The sequence below is a fragment of the Ovis aries genome, chromosome 20 (genome assembly GCF_016772045.2).
Source record: "Ovis aries strain OAR_USU_Benz2616 breed Rambouillet chromosome 20, ARS-UI_Ramb_v3.0, whole genome shotgun sequence".
Lineage (NCBI taxonomy): Eukaryota > Metazoa > Chordata > Mammalia > Artiodactyla > Bovidae > Ovis > Ovis aries.
In genome coordinates, this window is record NC_056073.1 from 47,607,398 (window position 1) to 47,616,046 (window position 8,649).

The window sequence follows — 8,649 nt, forward strand, 5'->3', positions numbered from 1 at the left end:
GCCCCACGTGGAGGCAGGGTGCCTGTGGCTGTGGCTGTCCCTTGTCCCTGCCATCCTGCACCCTGGCCCCCAAGTCTGGGGCTGCGGGGCCCTGGGGGCCGAAAGGATTCTCCCGTCAGGCTCTGCGAGGAGTGCAGTGTTCCTGGAGGCTGGGTCAGCAAAGAACATCCTTGTGGGAGAAGGTGTGCGTGTGTGTGTATTTTACAGACAGCAACCAAGACAGAGTTAACAGAGATAAAAGAGACTCTGCTTTAAAACTAGATTTCAGCTATTTTTCTAGGACTGTACCTGATAGTTTTGGTCCTTTTAAAGATCCGTTATGAAAGCCACACACTCAGCGCAAGACAGCTGACTCTTAAGAAGACGCGAGAGGAACCCTGGACAACTGCAGAGGGGAAGGGCTGGAGGCGGGCAGGGAGGTGGGGGCGGGAAGGGGTCTCTGGGTCCCAGTTTGGTCTGGTCCCCACTCCTGGCCTGCACTCCAGGGCTCTCCCCCACCCTCTTGGCCCAGCTCCCGTTGGCAGAGAGAGGCTCCCTCCATCAGAAGCAGCGAAGGGAAATCTGATTTGCTGTAATTGGACTCACTGTAGGCAGTGAGGGTTAAGCTGACATGAGGGCCCATCAGACACTGGGGCTTTCAGTGCTTTCCATCACATTCCCGGGAAGTTCTTTCGGAATCCAAGTGCTTACGTCAGGATACTGATGTGCAGAATTTACAGTCACTCTAAACCAGTGCTCTTGTGGTCTGGAAGTCGGTGCATGCACTGATGGTATATACTCTACCATGTAAATATTTACAGTTTACATACGGTACCTAATTGGAGAAGGAAATGGCAACCGACTCCTGTATTCTTGCCTGGAGAATCCCATGGACAGAGGAGCCTGGCTGGCTAGAGTCCAGGGGGTCGCAGAGAGTCAGGCACGACTGAAGCGACTGGGCACATAGAATGTAATATACTTGTGCTATGCTTAGTCACCCAGTCGTGTCTGACTCTTTTCAACACCATGGACTGCAGCTCACCAGGCTCCTCTGTCCATGGGATTCTCCAGGCAAGAATACAGGAGTGGGTTGCCTTGCCCTCCTCCAGGGGATCTTCCCAACCCAGGAATCAACCAGGTCACTCACATTGCAGGCAGATTCTTTATCATTTGAGTCATCAGGGTATATGATATTTATACAGTATGTGGTACATATAGAGTACATAGTGTATATATACAAAGATATATATAGTATACGGTGTATGTATATAGTACATGGTATCCAGCTGACTCTTAAACAACATGAATTTGAACTGTGTGAGTCAACTTATATGTAGATTTTTTTCAACTGTAAATATTACAGTATTACATGATCTGAAATTAGTTGAATCCTTGGATGCAGACCCATGGAACTGGAGGGATCACATATATAAAGGGCTGAATGTAAGTTATATTAAAAATATATATTCTTATCTATAAAAATAAAAATATTTTTCTGCATGGGGGGTGAGTGTCCCCAGACCCAGCATTGTCAAGGGTCAACTGTGTGTACCTATGTTATAATATATGATTTGTATATAGTACGTGGTATAAACAGTATATGATATATAGTGTGTGATATATATTATACAGTATATGATATACTGTTTTTATGCATATACAGTATATTACATATACGTATGGGGCTTCCCTGGTGGCTCAGAGGTTAAAGCGTGTGCCTCTAATGTGGGAGGCCTGGGTTTGATCCCTGGGTCAGGAAGATCCCCTGGAGAAGGAAATAGCAACCCACTCCAGTATTCTTGCCTGGAGATCCCATGGATGGAGGAGCCTGGTGGGCTACAGTCCATAGGGTCACAAAGAGTCGGACACGACTGAGTGACTTAACTAACATATACATACAGTATATGATATATTATACAGTATAAATATGTATGTCGTATACGGTGTATGGGTGTGTGTGTGTCCAGTTGCTCTGTCGTGTCTGACTCTTTACGACCCATGGACTGCAGCCCATATATCTGTATATCTTCAGCAGTTGCAAGAGATGTGTGTTCAACCCCTGAGTCAGAAAGTAGAAAATGGCAGCCCACTCTAGTATTCTTGCCTGGAAAATTCCATGGACAGAAGAGCCTGGTGAGCTGCAATCCATGGGGTCGCAGAGAGCTGGAAATGACTGAGTGTGCACACACACACTTACACACCCACACATACAAATACGGTATGTGTGCACATGTATCTTCAGTTCAGTTCAGTTCAGTCGCATCTTACATGTCTTCATATCTTCAGCTAAACAAGGATATATAATGAAAATGCACAGGGTGTTTTCCTTTGTATTTCCTAAATGTCTTGACCTTTTGTTCCCATCTTCACTCAGTCGTTTACACTGAGGAGGGCTGGGACATTGCTCCTGAGCACTCTGTTTCCTTCCTTGAAAGGACTTTTCCACCTGCATCCCAAGAATATTACGCTCTTAACCACCCGTAGCGAAGCTGCTGCTGAACCACTTCTCAAATCTTAGACCCTGTGCTCAAAGGCAGATGCATCTTCTTCACTGCCCAATCCATCCAGTTGCTTAATCCCTCATTAAGTGAATTAAATCATTATTTAGCAAACATTTGGTTATTGTCTGCTCGCCAGAAAGCTAATATAGCTAATGCCCTGCTCAGTTACATCCAGGTGCTCATCATGAAGTTTCTCACTACCCAGAGAGAGGAGTTCTGAAGGAGAACTCAGACTCTGCCCTTAACTTTTGTAATTCTCTGCACTTTGCACAGTTAGTGGCACATAGTAAGGGCTCACAAAGTGCTTGTGCAATAAATCTATGAGCCAACAGATTCATTATTTTCCTCTATGTGGCATATAGGTACAGAACGTCGATTTTTTGCCTTTTTTTCCCCCCAAATGATGAGGAGGAGTTAGTGTGCAGGGCTGTTCCCTCACAGGGCTGGGGCATCGGGTCTTGAGCCCTTTGCTGACCTTCTCATTGAGATGAGGTGGTTTTGTCTTTTCCACCCCACTGGCTGGGATGGGAGGTGATGAGCTTTGCTGGGGCAGGGCAAGGTGGGGCATCCACGTCTGACCACTCTTTCTGTACAGCTTTGTACCTGGCTTCGTCTTGAGATGTCCAGTTTCCCTGGGGCATGCCCAAGTTTGTGGCCGAGACTCGAGCAGGGGCCAGGTAAGTCTCCACAGGGCTTTGCCTCCCAGTTCAGACTAGATGAGACTATTTGCATCTGCCAGACGCATGGGTTTCAGTCCTGGTGGTTTATCTGGGTCAGGTTCGCCTCTGGCTTTGATCTCTCTTCTATGAAAGCGTGGCTCAGCCCGGTTAATTCCCTTGCTAAGGCCTGCTCTCCATCTGTTAAGATAATGGAGCTTCCCTGTGAATTGAGCACTTTCTTACTAGGCTGGAGGGCAAAGAACATTAGAGAACAAGGTCCCTGTCCTCCGGAAAGTCCCTCCCACTCAGCGCCCTGCTAGAAGCAAGACTAGCCATGCAGAAAAATTCATATCATGGACTGGTTTGCTCACAGTGCCAGTGGCGGATTTTTCAAGACTATTCACTCCAATCCAGGCTGTGATGTACCATTTCAGGTTTCTTCTAGAAAACAGTTCTGGTCTTTACTTTCTTAGGGGCTGCGGGGGGAGCCCACCCCTAAGATGGGCACACAGGGAGGCGTTTGGCCGTGGTGTGTTGTGTGCATTCTTTGGAGCTCGTTTTAAAACGTTCAGACATCTTGCTAGATGCTCGGCCGTGGAAGGTGTTTTCAGCAAAGGAATCGCAAATGCAATCATCATTCCCCTGCCTGGTAGAGCGGCCACCCAGCATACCACTGCTGCCACCCCTGGATGGGGCAGCCTGGAAGGTGCCATGGCTGACGATCGCACTTGCTTATCTAGCTGTGACCTGCATCTAGAAGTGGCATTCGTAATGGGGCGGGCAGAGAGGGCACGATTAGAGTACAGTCAGCCTGTGGTAAGGTGAAGGCTCCAGCGGTGAGAACCACCCTGGCCTTGGTGATGGGACATCCGGGTCCCATCGCTGTAGCAGGGGGCCTGGGTATGCCTGGCTGCAAGTCTGCTTCCAGAAAGGGTGTCCTCAGAGAGCCTGCTTCTGTGAGTGGGCAGCTAAGCACTCCCTCCACCACCGTCCCTAGAGGTCTGCCCTTGACAGGAGGTCCAGCCGGCCACCCGCCTCCCTTTTCCACCAGGGCACAAAGCCACCCGCCAGCCTCAAGGTGAGGCAGCTGTGGACCAGCGGAGATATTAATAGCTGCTAATGCCTAAGCCAGTAACATCTTTCAGGTTTTTCTTAATGAAAGGCAACCAGGCAAATATTTGAGGATAAATATAAACTATTAGCATGATAGTGAAACCAGATATTTTGGATTTTTTCCTAACAGTTTCCTTGGTGGAACAAACCCTGAAGACACTCATTTCAGGCAAAGAGCTGAAAGCAAAAAAGGAGGGCGCCTCACCCCTCCCACCTCCCCTGCCACTGCCCAGTAGACACGAGTTCTGGTCTGGTATGAAGAAAAGGGAGCTCCGTGTGCTCTCTTAGCTGTTATCAGCATTCCTCTACCCAATTCAAATTCCTGGTTACTCAGAGGGAGGGGCTCCCTGGGAAAGAGGGTTCCCTGGGGAAAACTTCCCAGGAGGTAATCCTGCTGTGGGACTGACCAGCTGGGAGGAACCAGCCTGTTCAGTGGAGGAGGAGACCTAAGGTTGTCCAGCACCTTGGTGAAACGGAGGGAAGGCCCGGGGAACAGACACAGGGTGGAGGGGGCCGGGGGCTCATTACGAGGAGAGCCCAGAGTGGTTGGTCTGGGCCACCAGGCAGCTCTGTGAACACTCGTCAGCCAGGGAGAGGAATTCAGATCTTTTTCTGAGTATAAAACCCTAGAGCCCTCACCTTGGTGAGGCAACCACTGATCTTAATGACCTTCTGAGGGACCTCCAGGCATGTTGACTCACAAGTATTTTTTTCCATAAGGGTGACTAAGGCTGATATTTCCTAACATATATGAAAAATGGATCACTCAGACCAACAGTCCAAAATGTCACTCACTTTTCCTCCCCCACAAATTGCTTTTGCATCTAAATGATCTCCAGGTCCATGCCCATCATAACGTCCCAGCAAACCACTGTGTTTCCAGCAAATGCTTCCTTCAGAACCACCATCCTCACCTCTCACAGGCACAGCCCCCCACACACACTCGACCTGAAATCTCGTGTTCCAGGTTCACGAAGAGTTTCAGATGGCAGTTAGCTCTCAGGTTCACCTGAAGGGAGGCCTTGGGTATCAGGGGGCATGACTGGGGTGGGACAGGGGAGCAAGGAGCATAAGACGGGCTCTTCCACCTGCTGGCCAAAAGGAAATGCAAAAACTGTCCAAGTTTGTTTCAGAAGCTTTCAGCCTCCAGGAATCGGCTTAGAGACTCCAGAAAAGATTGGGTTATCTAGATGAGTCAATAGAGAAGGCCTAATGGAATCATGCTCTTTAATTCAGTTGGTGGTTGCTCTTTAGTTTTAGATTTATTTATTGACTGTGCTGGTTCTTCATTCCTGTGTGCAGACAGGAATGAAGTGTTTTTTTTTTTTTTTTAGTTGCAGACAAGCCGAGGCTATGCCTCGTTGCAAGGCACAGGCTTCTCACTGCGCTGGCTTCTCTTGTTGCAGAGTGCGGGCTCCATGCACACAGGCTTCAGTAGTTGCGGGGCATGTGGCACATGGATCTTCCCGGACCAGGGATCGAACTTGTGTCCTGCGCGCTGGCAGGTGGACTCCTACCCACTGTACCACCAGGAAAGTCGTAGTGGCTGCTCTGGAAGTCAGATAGTTCAAGATAATTTTTGTTCTGTATTCATTTTGTTCTCTTTCACATCAGAATTACTTAGTAAATGGGCTGAGTACCACTCCTGTGCTGGGGTGGCAGATGAAAGACAATCCTCCCTAGGCCAGAGTGGGTGATGGACAGGCAAATGTTAATGTGTGTTGATAAAGGTACATACAAACCTCAGGAGTGTTATCTACCACTTCAAGGAGGGTTTCTGGTGGAGGGTCAGCAGATATGAAATCCCTCTGGCCTATAGGAGCCCTTGAGTGATGAGGCTGGGTCCTGAAGAAGCTTGAATGCCGTTATCATCGGTTTCACTGTTCTCTGGGAGGTTCTGAAAACCATAAAAAATGTTAAGTAAGGGAATGACATAACATACTTACATTTTGAAAATAGGGCTTTGGCTGTTATCAGGGGATAGGTTTGAAGGGCTTATTTATCTTTGCTGAAACATAAATCACTTCAAAACATAGCAGCTTAGAATACAAGGGTATTCTTCCTCAGGATTTCTGGAGCTGCTCAGCTGAGAGGTTCTGGCTTGGGGTCTCCCATGAGGTTGCTGTGAAGATGCTGGCTGAGGCTATGGTATTGGAAGGCCAAGGTGGCTGACTTTCACGCCTGCCAAGTTGGTGCTTGTCACCGGCAGATGGTCAGTTCCTCTCCCTGCTAACCTTGCCACAGGCTGTGTGAGCATGCTGCCTGCTGGGTCACTCCAGAATGGGTGACCTGGGAGAGTGAGGCCGAAGTGTCTGTTATGAACTGCATGTTTTTCCCTCTTTCCCCAACTTCATGCATTGGAACCCTAACTCTCGGTGTATTTGGAGATGGAGACCGTGGAAGATAATCAGGGGTAAGTGAGGTCATGAGGGCGGGGGGGCCCAATCTGATGGAGTTGATGCCTTTCTGAGATGAGGAAGCAACCAGAGCCCCTGCTGTCTCTGCCACATGAGGACACCAGGAGGAAACAGCTTCTATAAGCCAGAAAGCAGGCTCTCATTAAACACCGAATCTGCAGACACCTTGATCTTGGGCTTGCCAGCTTCCAGAACTGTGAGAAATAAATGTTTGTGGTTTGAGCCACCCACTCTGCAGTATTTGGTTATGGCAACCAGAGCTGATGGGGACGCTGGTATGCCTTTTGAGACATGGCCTTGTACCATCCCTGCAGTCACATTTTGTTTGCTAGAATGTCAGTCAGTCCAGGCCATATTTAAGGGTAAAGGAATTAGGCCCCACCTTGGGGAGGAAGAGAATTCGTGAATATAATTTCAATATCCCTTTGTTGCCGAGTCCAAGCTCACTCTGCTCACCGCATGACAGACCAATGTATTGAGGCAAGGAGCACGCGTTTATTCAGAAAGCTGGCTGACCGAGAAGATGGCAGATTAATGTCTCAAAATGACCATCTTGTCAGTTTCTGGATGCCAGGTTCTATTATACAACAGAGAAGGGGTGGAGTTAAAAAGAAAAAAAGTATAAAGGCGTTTAATCTTCCAAAAATCTCCTGGAAGGGCCATCCTGGGGGAAGGGATGTGTTCATTTCTTCTCCTTAGTCATTCACAGGTGAGCAGGGTCAGATTGTCTTTCAGTGAGCTGAACAAAGGCACTTTAATTTAACAATTAGGCAGAGGGGCAGGGTTCCCTGAGGCAGGTCATTGTGTATGATTATAATAACAAAACTATTAAAAAGCAAAGGTTAAAGTCAAAGAAACAGATCCAACGTGGAGTAAAAAATGGCTCTTTCCTGTAACACCTTTGTGATGTTCTTAACATGTGAGAAAGGAAAGGGGTCATAATCTGGCCCTAAAGCACATGGAGAAAGGTACAAATGTGATAGACAAGAAGTCTGTAGAGTCAGCGACTTGGAAACTGCACTTAGACTGAGCTGGGACTAAAAAAAGGGGGTTGGGGTGGGGGATGTGATGTGGAGGAGGAATAGGAGAGTCCAGAATGTCTTAGAAGTGAGACGCCTTTGGGATAGGAAATGGATATTTCAGAGAGGCTGGGGTGCACCTGGATCTGGGGTGTTGATCTGGAGCTGTGAGCATGAAAACTATGGTTGCAGATGAGCTCACCCAGCCAAAGGGCATAAGACAAAGGGAGTGAAGGCTCAGGCAGAGGCGATCCTTCATGTGGGGTTTGTGTAGAGGATGATAATCGGGCAAAACAGACCCAGAAGGGGGATCAGAGAGGGGAAGAAGATGCAGAAACTGTCCTAAGGGAGCCAAGAGGAGAGAGTGGGTTCCTGTGTCACACACAGCAGAGGAGCTGGAAAGTTGGCTGGATTTGGTGATATGGAGGCTGTCTGTGGTTGACTAAAGAGTATCAGTGGAGTGAGTGGAAGTCAGATTGGATTGGGTTGAGGAGTGAATATCTGGAAGGAGAGGAAGTGGATAGAAACTGCTGACAGCCCTTTCAAGAAGGTTGGCTCTAAAGGAAGAGGGAAGTAAATGAAAAGTTTAGAAAAATTGTTTTACTGCTTGAGGAAGGGTTGCAGTGGAGACAGAGGGGTGGAGAGAGGGAGAAAGAGAGTAAGGTTAGGAACTGAAGTCCTCGAGAAGTCACCTGCCTTTGCTCTTACAATTTATTTTACACCCAATAGTTTGTACCTTTTAATCCGCTACCCTGATCTTGCCCCTTCCTCCTTCTCTCTTCCCACTGGTAACCTCTAGACTGTTCTCTGTGAGTCTGCTTCCTTTTTATTGTACTAGTTTGTTTTAATTTTTAGATTCTACGTGTGATGTCACACAGTATTTATCTTCCTCTGACTTATCTCACTTAGCATAGTACCCCCAAGTCCACCTATATTGCTGAAAATGGCAAAATTTCATTCT